General features: G+C 39.4%; 1 long non-coding RNA gene across 2 annotated transcripts; it reads left to right on the plus strand.

The window, feature by feature from the left end:
- The first annotated feature begins 3,731 nt into the window (after positions 1-3,731).
- LOC121817534 (uncharacterized) lies at positions 3,732-12,381 on the plus strand. 2 transcript variants are annotated; one of them, XR_006057486.2, is made up of 4 exons: positions 3,732-3,863; positions 7,608-7,677; positions 10,841-10,982; positions 11,520-12,381. It is a non-coding gene; the product is annotated as an uncharacterized LOC121817534 (long non-coding RNA). The 2 variants fall into 2 exon arrangements; XR_006057485.2 differs by lacking the exon at positions 7,608-7,677.
- Positions 12,382-13,428: the final 1,047 nt, after the last annotated feature.

A 13,428-nucleotide genomic window follows, 5' to 3' on the forward strand; every position in this document is an offset into this window, starting at 1 on the left:
CCACTAAAGATATCATAGCTTAGCCTTGCCTCTTTAAACATGCATGAAATACATTAGCCTACAGTTGGGTAAAATCATCTCACACAAAGCCTATTTTATAACAAAATGTTGTATACTTACTGAATATTCTACTGAAAATGGAAAACAAATGGCTTATATATACAGAATGGTTGCAAGTGTATTGGTTGTTTGCTGCTGCTGCTAAGTTGCTTCAGTCGTGTCCGACTCTGTGCGACCCCATAGAAAGCAGCCCCCGCCTCCCCCAACACTGGAGTGGGTTGCCATTTCCTTCTCCAATGCATGAAAGTGAAGAGTGAAAGTGAAGTCGCTATTTGTGTCAGACTCTTAGTGACCCCATGGACTGCAGCCTACCAAGCTCCTCTGTCCCTGGGATTTTCTAGGCAAAAGTGCTGGAGTGGGGTGCCATTGCCTTCTCCGATTGGTTGTTTACCAAGCTTAATATGGAAACTCCCTTGCTTATAAAAACTTCTTGCTACCTGAGTCTTCAAAGTTCTGCCTCTTTCTTTGGTCTCTCCCTGCCCTCCAAGTGCAGGGGTCAGTTTCAGATTTCACTCTGAAAACTCCTGAGTTTGCAAACCAACAACAGTGATCTGATCTACTCTAACCTTATCATGATGGAGAAGGCAATGGCACTCCACTCTAGTACTCTTCCCTGGAAAATCCATGGATGGAGGAGCCTGGTAGGCTGCAGTCCATGGGGTCACTAAGAGTCGGACACAACTGAGTGACTTCACTTTCACTTTTCACTTTCATGCATTGGAGAAGGGAATGGAAATCCACTCCAGTATTCTTGCCTGGAGAATCCCAGGGACAGGGGAGCCTGGTGGGCTGCCATCTATGGGGTCGCACAGAGTCAGATACGACTGAAGCGACTTAGCAGCAGCGGCAGCAACCTTATCATGAAAGTAACCTGGGCCATTCACCATCTTTTGTACATGTCAATAATTTCAATATCATTGCCCCTGTTTTGTCATAATTTTATTTTTTCAGAATCTTCCTTCATTGTCCATGGAGTTTAATGCCTCCTTCTCCAGTTCCCTTCTGTTTCACTAAACCAGAACAAGAGTTCTCCTTAGAGTTCAGATTCCTTGGCTTTGCATTTGACACAGCTCCTTTGATGACACTAGGAAAACTCAGATCCAAAGGCCATGTGCAAAACGTATGTCGCCACGGAGGTTCCAGTAAAGAGCTTTTTGTCTAATGAGTGAATAGATTAGAAGACAAAGTGCTTAGATTGTGAGAGCTCAGAAATGGCATCTAGGTCTAAACTGACCTCTTTCCAGAGTTAATGCTGAAGGATGCTGCTGAAAGGAAGAAGCTGGCTGACAGAACAAGGCTAGGGAGCACTCTCATAGCATCCAGACTTCTCTGTGTGGTTGCTTTGTAACTGAGCCAGATCAGTCCCCTCTTGTAAGTTCCTGTCAAAATGGGACACTTGTAGTCCCTGACCCCTCTCTTGTTACTCTGCCTGGAAGTTCCTCTCATGAGCTCCCCTGCACTTCCACCCTAGAGCTTCCACTTCCACTTCCAGTCCTAGAGCCTCCAGTTGCCCCTGTCTGCTGGGAGCCCAGGGCTTACTTAAATCCACAGGGCCCTGGAATCTGCAAGGAACCTGAGAAACCAAGCAGAAATCTGAGAAGTGTTGTGTAACTGCATGGTGGGCGCACTCCAGCTCCATCCTGTAGAGTCCTTCCCTGAGCCTCCGAAGTCCCACTCTGAGTTCCCTTGGTTATAATCTACCTGTAACAAAGATTGTGAAACTGGCACTGCAGCCTCTGCAACCACTGCTGCTCAAACAGGACACCTCAATAATTAAGTAAAGAAACTCAGTAAAAGGAAGCCCAAGGAGCAGAGGGAACGGGTGAGCAGCAGAGCTAAGGCCAGGGATCTTCCACTCCTGAAACACTGTTTCACGCTCAAAAAAAAAAAAATCTTTGTTCAAACTTCCAATACCTCTATATTTCCTCACCTTCATTTACTAGCATTCAGTTCAGTTCAGTTTCACTTCAGTTGCTCAGTCATGTCCGTGTCCGATTCTTTGAGACCCCCTGAATCGCAACATGTCAGGCCTCCCTGCCCATCACCAACTCCCGGAGTTCACTCAAACTCATGTCCATCGAGTCGGTGATGCCATCCAGCCTTCTTATTCTCTGTTATCCCCTTCTCCTCCTGCCCCCAAATCCCTCCCAGCATCAGAGTCTTTTCCAATGAGTCAACTCTTCGCATCAGGTGGCCAAAGTATTGGAGTTTCAGCTTCAGCATCAGTCCTTCCAATGAACACCCAGGACTGATCTCCTTTAGGATGGACTGGTTGGATCTCCTTGCAGTCCAAGGGACTCTCAAGAGTCTTCTCCAACACCATAGTTCAAAAGCGTCAGTTCTTTGGTGCTCAGCTTTCTTCAGAGTCCAACTCTCACATCCATACATGACCACTGGAAAAACCATAGCCTTGACTAGATGGACCTTTGTTGGCAAAGTAATGTCTCTGTTTTTGAATATGCTATATAGGTTGGTCATAATTTTCCTTCCAAGGAGTAAGAGTCTTTTAATTTCATGGCTGTAGTCACCATCTGCCACTGTTTCCACTGTTTCCCCATTTATTTGCCATGAAGTGATGGGACCAGATGCCATGATCTTCGTTTTCTGAATATTGAGCTTTAAGTCAACTTTTTCACTCTCCTCTTTCACTTTCATCAAGAGGCTTTTTAGTTCCTCTTCACTTTCTGTCATAAGGGTGGTGTCATCTGCATATCTGAGGTTACTGATATTTCTCCCAGCAATCTTGATTCGAACTTACGCTTCTTCCAACCCAGCATTTCTCATGATGTACTCTGCATAGAAGTTAAATAAGCAGGGTGACAATATACAGCCTTGACGTACTCCTTTTCCTATTTGGAACCAGTCTGTTGTTCCATGTCCAGTTCTAACTGTTGCTTCCTGACCTGCATATAGGTTTCTCAAGGGGCAGGTTTGGTGGTCTGGTATTCCCATCTCTTTCAGAATTTTCCACAGTTTAGTCATGTTTAAATGAGAAAACAGAAGAAATCAGATGAAAATGCTCCATTTTTCTGTTAAACTATTTAGTGTGGCATCCCTCATGTTAAAACAGATGAACTTTACCTGCTTTTCTGAAAAGTTTGCTGTTTCACTTAACTCTCTGGATCTACCCTACTTCCTATTCAGATATCACCCAAACAGCTGACCTCTTCCTGCTTTCTTAGGTTTTTCCCTTCTTGACCAGATTATTCCCTACAAAGGGAAAATATTCTGAGATGCTAACCATTTTTTTACAAATCAATCTTATGGAGGTATGGTTTACATGCAATACAACGCATGGGTCTTAAACTGCTGTCACTGTTTAAGCTCTCTTTATTCTAGTTGTGTTGTTTTGTTTTCCATCTGTTTAATTGCATTCATTCTCAGCTTCACCTAATCCAGTTGTTTTACAGAGACTTGCCCGTCCCTATCCAACAACCAGCTGGGGCTACTTAGGCCCACTCTCCCTATAGCTAGGCCAGCACAGGTGCCTTTATAAACGGTCTTTTGACGGGGGAGCTCTGGAAAGCTCCGCCTTCCTAGCCTTCTAAGGGCCTCCATTTGTGCCTGCGCAGAACAGTTTAACTCCCTTTCCCCCTTACCTCCAATCACATTTCCCCATGCCAAAGACCTGCCTGCTTAGCCCATAAATACCCCAACCCCCTCACCTTGAGAAGGTGAGTGGGGCTTGTTCTCCGGTGTTATCGCTGCGCTGCCTTGTGAATAAGCTTTTCCTCCACAGCAAGTCTTGCAAGTGAATTGGCATCAGCATTTGGCTGTCGTGTTGGGCAAATGGATTTGGTTCGGTAATGTCATCTTTAAACATATTTTTTTCTTTCTTGAGTCTCAACAAAATGTCTGTATTAACATTCTCATGCTAACATGACAAATTACTACCAACAGTAGCTTAAAACAGGTGTTATTTTACAAGCCTATAAAGCAGAAGTCTGACTAGGGTCTCATGGGCTAAAAGCAAAATGGTAAGGAGATTGCGGTCCTTTCTGGAGCTCCTTAGTAGACAATCCATTCCCTTCTTTTGTTGGCAGAATTGAGTTTATGTGTTTGTAGGGCAGAGGGCCTGTATTCTTGCTGGCTGGCTGCTCAGGGTCCTTCTTCGCTGATGAAGGTCACCTGTGTTCCTTGGCTCTCTGTTAACGCTCCCTCTATCTTCAGAGCCAGCAGAGGGAGATAGAATGTCTCACATTCGAAATCTCTGCTCCTTCCTCTTCTGTCATTTCATCTTTCTTACCCTAGCCAGAAGTAATCCTCACACTTTAAGGATCCCTGTGAATTAATTGGACCCACCTGGGTGATTCAGAATAATTACTTTATTAATCACATCTGAAATGCCATCTACAATTTAAAGTAACATATTCACAGATCCCAGGGATTAAAGTACTGACTATTTTTGGAGGGGGACTTCCCAGGTGGCACAGTGGTAAAGAATCTGCCTGCCAGTGCAGAAGATGCAAATGACCTTGGGTTTAATCTCTGGGTCAGGAAGACCCCTAAAGTAGGAAATGGTAACCCACTCCAGTACTTCTGCCTGGAAAATTCCACGGACAGAGGAGCTTGGTGGGCTACAGTCCATGGGGTTGCAAAGAGTCCTACATGACTGAGCTACTGAGCACACATGTACACATATTTCTCGAGGGCCATTATTCTATCACAGTGACTCCAAAACACAGAACTCTTTCAAGTTTAGTTAACAAAGGAAGAAAATCCAAGTTCCTGGTAGTGGGATTCTCAAGGTATAAAATTAGCAAAGGTCTAATGATGCTTAACATAAAAGCAGAGGTTTCATTATTTTAAAATGCTAGTTTGTGTCACTATAAAACTAAGGTATACAACATTTAAAATTTTCTCATCAAGTCTAAGCAAATTAACTGTTAGAAGTACATGGGTTTCTCATTAAGATTTTAGAACTGGGATTTAGGGCTGTTAATGAAGATACCAGATGAGTAAATGACTAACAGGTTTAGCAATTTTTTTTTTTTTTTTTTTTGCTATTCCCATAATCACCAGGTGGAATACTGTTGGAAAAAGAAGTCAAGAAATGCTTCTATGGTATTATTTCCAGCAAGTAAATAAAACCCAGACTATAGAAGCAACATGTTGAGGGAATGAGATTTATACCTTTAATGATAATCACAGATGCTTTTGTAACACGTGAAGCTGTGCCTAGTGCCCAGAGCTTTGCCACACTTCAGAAATGTGATAAGCTTATAGTTCTAGGACTTTGAAAGAATTAAGCTTATAGATAAATTTTGCTGGTGCTCAGTTGCTGTTGACTCTTTGCGACCCCGTGGACTGTAGCTGGCCAGACTCCTTCATCCGTGGAATTTTCCAGGCAAGAATACTGGAGCGGGTTGCCATTTCCTTCTCCAAATTTTGCTTGGACAACAGTAAATGTCAGTGAGTACTGGATGTACTCAAACTCTGTCTTCAGTGTGATTGACAAAATTGGAAACTTGCTGTTTGAAACTGAACTTAAAATTAGGTTGGAGCCTGTAATAAGTTAGAATAAATAAAATAGATTTAGCCATCTTTCTGTACTGGTTGAGATCGATGAAACAGTAAATTGCTCAACAATCTTCCTCTCAAATCTTAGAGATTAAAGGCATATACAAGTATAGTAAAAGTAGACCTTAATGTCAAGGCGGGGCAGAAAATGATTTATAGTTTAATAGGAAGGAGTGATTTACTCTTAAAAGTGGGATAACAGGAGATAAGGAAGGCTTCTGGCAAGAAGGAAATTTTGAGCTGTTTTAAAAAAAGTCTTTGATTCAGTAGTCAAATGTGAGAAGCAGGAGATTTTAGAGCAGGTAGGGGTAATTCTTTCAGTATAGCAAGAATGAGTTGTGTGACAGTTGGTTAATGTTATACTTTTTATAGAGCCAGAGCATCATACTCACTATTGGTTCTCTGTTCAATTGCTTAGTCGTGTCTGACTCTGCAACCCATGGACTGCAGCATGCCAGGCTTCCTTGTTCTTCACCATCTCCCAGAGCTTTGCTCACACTCATGTCCACTGAGTCAGTGATGCCATCCAACCATCTCATCTTCTGTCATCCCCTTCTCCTCCTGTCTTCAATCTTTCCCAGCATCAGGTCTTTTCTGATGAGTCTGCTCTTCGCATCAGGTGACCAAATACATTCAAAGTATTGGAGCCTCAGCATCAGTCCTTCCTTCAGGGTTGATTTCCTTGAGGATTGACTGTTTTGATCTCCTTGCAGTCCAAGGGACTCTCAAGAGTCTTAGTATTCATAGTGATAAAGACAGAACTACATGATAATTTGAGGGAAAATGAAGGAAAATAACTTTTTTTTTCTATGTGCTTATATCCAGGCTTTTTGCTGGACATTTCGCATTAACCTAGTTAATATAACCTTTAAAAATTTTAACTTATGTGCTTATTAGAACCACCTGGAGATTTCATTCAAATCTCTAAATCCCAGGTCACACACTAGGCCTGTTAAGCCTTGGTGCCTGGTGGTGGATGCAGGCATAAATAATTTTCAGAGCTCTCAGAGTGATTCCACTTTGCAACCAAGTTTGGAAACAAAGTGTACAACATGGTCTCCTTTGAGCCTCACAGAGTTTACAGCATATCGGTTGTAACATCATCTCCATTTTACAGATGAAGAAACAGATGTCTAGATTATGCCAGGTGTCTAAAGCCTCACATTAGAAATGACGGAGCCAGGACTTGACCACAGATATTTTATTTTGAGCCATTCCAGTGCTTTGCTGTGACAGTCACAAAGCATTTCTGTTTTTCTACAAAGCAAGACATCTTTAGCTTTCTCATTTTGCTACTTAGAGCAATGCCAGCTTATGTGCAGGAGTGACAGTCTTGCTGAAGAGATTTTTTTTTTTTTAAGACTAAAATATTCCAACTTGGATGTTAATATTGTGGTGGTCGTTTATTTTAAGGTGGCAGTTTCCTGATACCTATTTCCACTATTTCTGGAGTTTTCTTTATCCAGAAATGCTTCTTTTAGAGAATATCTAGGAAATTGTCTCAAATGTTAGCTCAAAATTTAAACTAATTCTGAATGAGGCTACATCATCATTCACTTATGTATAAGGTACCAATAAATTCTGATTGCTTAAAAGTTCTGGTGCCATATAGGCAGCAGCACAAGAGAACTATTTGTAGAAGCTGCAGGCGAAAATGAAAAGTTTTTATTGTTCAGTGGAAATTTAGTAATCTCTTTTCATTCTTATACAACACATCATAGTATGTGAATGGTCATATCATTTGCACTTGGGTTCAAATGCTTTTTTTTTCCTTTCTTGGTGAATAAACTTCATTTTTACCATCTTTAAAAGGGAATGAGGATGAGGGAGAGAGAGGGATGAATGGAGAAAGTAGCATAAACATATGTAGTATTATGTGTAAAATGGATAGCTGGTGAGAAGTTCTGCATAACACAGGGAACCCAACCCAGTGCACTGTGATGACCTGGACAGATGGGGTAGGGAGAGGGGAGGGAGACCAGAGAGGGAGGGGAAATATGTACAATTGTAAATTGTTTTTTTAAAAGGGAATGATGCCTCACCAATAAGTCATTCAGAGAGTGAAATGAAGTAAACATAACACCTGTCCCATGAAAGGTACTTGATAACATGTTAGAGTAAATTTTTATAATTATTTTATAATGTCATTTTAGATTACTGGATATTATTTCTGTACACTTTGCTCTTTAGTTTCTCTTATTTCATGGATGGGGAGAGAATTCAGGGAGGGACAGTCGTAATAATCAAAATAAACCAAATCACTCCATGTGAGTTGCTGTCCAAAACCAGAATCTCCATATTGGCTCCTGGGTAAACGTACTCTTGATTTTAGAGCAGTCTCCATCTGAACATGTCCTAAAATATCAAATGTTGACATAAATATAAACTGACAAAATATCCTGAATTCTTGGACATGGTGGTTTAGGAAATTAAAAAAAAAAAAAAGAATCTTAGTCCCAAAGACAACTTCATCTGAAAAGATTGCAAGAATCAAAGCTGCAGTTGAGCCAAATTCAATTTCTGGGATCCTCACTTTCTACTTCCCAGTGATACTATAATTGGGCCTGTATAGTAGATAGTGCTCAACCTGAGCAATTTTGACATGTGCTTCAGAGACATGACTTGATCAGTGGAAAAGCTTACATAATTTAGACTCATTTGGAATGGTTGGAGATTGTGCTAAGTCGCTTCAGTTGTGTCTGATTCTTTGCAACCCCATGGACTATAGCCCACCAGGCTCCACTGTCCATGAATTTCTCCATGCAGGAATACTGGAGTGGGTCGTGACTTCCTTCTCCAGGGAATCTTCCTGATCCAGGGATCAAACCAACGTCTATTATGTTTCCTGCATTGGTGGGCTCATTCTTTATCACTAGTGCCACCTGGGAAGCCCCCAGAATGGTTGGAGTAGATTCTCAAATATTGGGATGGCCAAAATGTTTGAATTTTTCATAGCACCTTATGGAAAATCCTGAACAAACTTTTTATCCTACCAATGAAATGCCTCCAGAATTCCCAAAGACATCAGAATGATTAAACTTCATAAGATTCTTGTTTTATGAATAACATCATTGTATGAATTATTGCTTAACAGTGGACACTCATGGATTAATTCAATACAATGAGTTAAGGGTCATGTGTTAGTAACAATGCTGGAGATTCAATACTCTGAAGTTAGATGATAAGGTCAGCTTAAATAGAAGTGGTTTTACAGAACTATATATGATATACCTCTCAGCAGAATCTGACAATCAGTGGACAGAATCTAACAGCCAGTGGAAATAGTGGGAGAGCATATCATTTACACATAAAATGAGCTATTTTTGAGAAGTATCTAGAAATAGCCACATGTAGAAGCAGTAAACTGTATTATTGAATAATGACAATTATTCATCATTGAAGCATTGGGGCTGTGAGAAATAGGTAACATAAAGGTTTCTTTTGACTCCAGGATCCAATGGCCATGAGAGATTACAGTGAAAGCTGAGAGGAGCACATTTGATATTTTAGTGAATTAAAAGCAAAGGAAAGACACCTCTGGTGGTCCAGGGGTTAAGAATTCGCCTGCCAGTGCAAGGGATATGCATTTGACCTTTGGTCTGGGAAGATTCCAAGCCTGTACCTAGAGCCTGTGCTTCATAGTAAGAGAAGTCATTGCAAGGAGAAGCCTGAACAACACAACTGGAGAATAGCCCTCGTTTGCCACAACTAGAGAAAGCTGGTGTGCAGCAATGATGACCCAGGACAGCCAAAATAAATAATCTTAAAAAGCAAAAGAGATAATTTTGATTTTTGTTGATCACATAGGGGATAAAGTCACATAAGGGAGAAAGCCTTGAATTAGAATCCTGACTTTGGTTGTCTTGTGGACGACTAGCTATTATTCTGAGTGCTGGCTTCCTTTCGCATGTAATGTAGGCAGCAGCTAAGTCGCTTCAGTCGTGTCCGACTCTGTGTGACCCCATAGACCGCAGCCCACCAGGCTCCCCCATCCCTGGGATTCTCCAGGCAAGAGTACTGGAGTGGGTTGCCATTGCCTTCTCCAATGCATGAAAGTGAAAAGTGAAAGTGAAGTTGCTCAGTTTTGTCTGACTTTTCGCGACCCCATGGACTGCAGCCCACCAGGCTCCTCCACCCATGGAATTTTCCAGGCAAGAGTACTGGAGTGGGTTGCCATTGCCTTCTCTGAATGTAGGCTAATGTTCCTAAATTTTAGGGTGAATTATAAATGGTGGACTTGTAACAAGGCCACTTACATGTCTGATAGCAATAGTTTTTGTTTCACACTTTGAAAAACATTGACATTAACATCTTGATTTGAGATGTCACTAATAAATGTTATATACACATTATTTTAACAAACCTTAAAACCCATAAGTGTCTGTATCTGTATATGTCTAGCTTTTCAAAAAACTGCTGTACAATTTCTGGATTTCTGAGCTTCAAGAGCCAAAGTTTTCCTCAAAGTCCCCTTATCATGAGCTATCTTCTTGAGTTCACACCACACACTGTATATATTTTCTGTAAGTCTGGTGGGTCTATTTAGGAAATGGCCTTTGGATTCTCTGGTAGTTTTTAAAGTAGACTTAGAAAATTTGAAATGGATAATGGAGAGCTAAGGGACATACTGAATTTTCAGTTTGGGGTGTCTTTAAATTACTTTAAAATGATGGGTTATTTTCAGCAGCTTTTCTTAAATGCTAATATTGGAGTCACACAGAGAAAATAAAGGCTATACATACTCCATTTCATTTTCCTGGGGATTGAAATTGTGCTTCGTATTGTTTTATAGTATAGTAAGAATTAAAGAAATTGCACCTTTTATTTTAATTTTCAGTTGGGGTTAAGACTCAGGGTAAACATGATTTTCAATGACTTTTAACTCCTAAATACAGCCAATATTCATTTTGTCTTAATGGGCTGAGGGAAAGGAAAGAAAACAATGGAACTAGGAGACTTTGCTTGGTTTCCTGCAGTTTTGTTCACGTGCACATTTATTATCAGAGGGAATTATTCCATGGCAGTCACTGCCTAGGGACGGTAAGAAAAGAAAAAATGTGTAAATCAAGTCCTAGAGCAAAGAGAAAATTATGCCAGGATTTTCAAATTAAATGTGAACTTCTTCAGGGATTTATGTAACCCTCCATTGCCCTTTTCCCAGTAGTTACTATGTGTGTCGCTACTGCATGCTTTGAAATTTTCACATAAGGTTGATTAATTTTTTTCTGGACTAATTGTGCTCTGCTATTATTTGACCCAGAGAACAGATTTCTAGAAACATCATTCTGGCTGTACTGCATCAAACAACCTGAAGAGGTCGCTTCATACAAAAGCTGCTTGTTACTGTGGTACTTTTTTAAAAAAAGCAGCAGTCGTGCCTCATCTCAGTCCTTGCAAAGATGGTAAGTAGTTTTCAATTTTTTTTTTTTTTTTAACCAGCTGGCTGTTCTGCCAAATAGATAAGTATCCTGTACAATACCTGACCTTAGAGCGGGTGATAATGTAACACATCTTATTTTCTTGCCATAGATCTTGTGGACTTCTAAATATTGAGGGGCAATTTGTTGATCTGGAGAATGTGAAGAAAAGCTATGCTAGATAAAGAGGTCACCCAATCAATGATATGCAAACACAGAAATTCATAATTCTGTGACCTTTGCTAAGAAAGTGTTAGTTCTTCTTGATCCTCATAGGATTTGGTTTATGCTAATGTTTAGGCTGTATCACAGGTGAATTAGTATTTCTATTACTTGTGTAAGGTGTGTTTTAGATAATAAATTATAAGCAATTTGAGAAAGGGAGCCACAGAAATCTTTGTATTTCCTATAGCACTTCACAAAATATGTGTTATCAGAAGCTTAATGATATTTGTCAAATAAAAGTATGCATTTATTAAGATAGGATTACATTTATCTAAATGTAGCTCATTCATTGTATAGGTGGAGAAACTGTTTCAAAGAGAGAGTGTCACTTGCCTAGAGATGTTGTCAGTCCGGGAGCATGAATACTGGGAGCACTGACTCCTAGTCTAACACGTTTACCATCAGCCGCATCAATTGGAATAAGAAGGATGGCCTTAATTAGACATATGCTTCACTTAACTTTTTCTTTGCTATTGTTATTCTATTTTTCTGATTTAGATAAAAATCATACTAAATCTGCACTTTCTCATGAAACAGCCATTTGAAACACAGTGCTAGTAATTCAGAAACATGGACTGAAAATAAATTGCCTTACCAAGTAAATTGGTCTTATTGCACACTTTAAAAATGCAAATAATGCTTCTTTTTCAGTCTTCAGCCTCTCCTGATTCCCAGTTAATGCTATATATTTGCCTTGTAGTACTGCCTTATGTGCATCCTGAAATTTTTACATGATCTTTTATTTTCATTTCTAAATATTTTCTAATTTTCCTTACAATTTATTTGACCCGTGGTATACTAGAAGAATATCTAATTTCCAAGTATGTGGTCTTTCCCAGATATTTTTCTACTTTTAAGTTTTAACTTGATTCCGTTGTGGTAAAAGAACTTATTTGTTTGACTTAAACTGTTTAACATTTATTGTAAGTATTTTGTGACAGAATAGGATGTGGTTTATTTTGGTAAATGTTTTCTGTGAAGTTGGAAAAAATGCATGTCTTGCTATTTTTTGGAATATTCTGTAAATATCAGATAAATTTGGTTGATTATTCAAATTTTCTATACTCTTACTGATTTTCTATTTAATTGATTACTGAGAGTGTTATATTTAAATCTCCAAATATAATTGTGCTTATTTCTTTTTTTAGTTCTAGTTTTATTTTTTCATTTAAAAACATTTTTTAATTGGAGAATAATTACCTTACAATATTGTGATGGTTTTACCATACATTGACATGAATCAGCCATGGGTGCACATGTGTCCCCCATCCTGAACCCCCCTCCCACATCCCTCCCCATCCCATCTCTCTGGGTTGTCCCAGAGCACCCACTTTGGGTACCCTGCTTCATGCATTGAACTTACACTGGTCGTCTATTTTACATATGGTAATGTACAAGTCTCAGTGATATTCTCTCAAATCATCCCACCCTCTCCTCCTCTGACTGAGTCCAAAAGTCTGTACTTTACATCTGTGTCTCCTTTGTTGCCCTGCATGTAGGATCATTGGTAACATCTTTCTAAATTCCATATATATATGCATTAATATACAGTATTTGTCTTTCTCTTTCTGACTTACTTCACTCTGTATAATAGGCTCCAGGTTCATCCGTCTCATTAGAACTGACTCAAATGTGTTCTTTTTCATAGCTGAATAATATTCCTTTTATATATGTACCGCAACTTTCTTATCCATTTATCTGCCAATGGATTGCGTCCATGTCCTAGCTATTGTAAATAGTGCTGCGGTGAACACTGGGGCACATGTGTCTCTTTCAGTTCTGGGTTCCTCACAGTGTATGCCTAGCAGTGGTATTCCTGGGTCGTATGGCAGTTCTGTTTCTATTTATCTAATTTCTAGCTTTTCATTTGAATATTGAAGTTTTGTTAAATAAGTAAACACATATTCTCTTGCTGGATTGATCATTTTATCTATCTGAGTTGAAATTTTTCTTTTTGGTAATATTTTTTGTCCAGTAGTGATATGTCTAATATGAGTATAGCCTCTTCTCACCTTTTTTTGACTGATTATAAGCATAATATATATGTGTGTGTGTAGTGTGTGTATATATATATATATATATAGCTACACACACTTTAGGTATCTTTTAAGTTTGGTTTATTGTAGATAAAATGGTTGGATCTTGTGTTTTATCAAATCAAATCAGTCATGTCTACTTAAAATTTCAAGTTCTTTAAGTTTTTAAT

Source organism: Ovis aries, chromosome 21, assembly GCF_016772045.2.
Source record: "Ovis aries strain OAR_USU_Benz2616 breed Rambouillet chromosome 21, ARS-UI_Ramb_v3.0, whole genome shotgun sequence".
Lineage (NCBI taxonomy): Eukaryota > Metazoa > Chordata > Mammalia > Artiodactyla > Bovidae > Ovis > Ovis aries.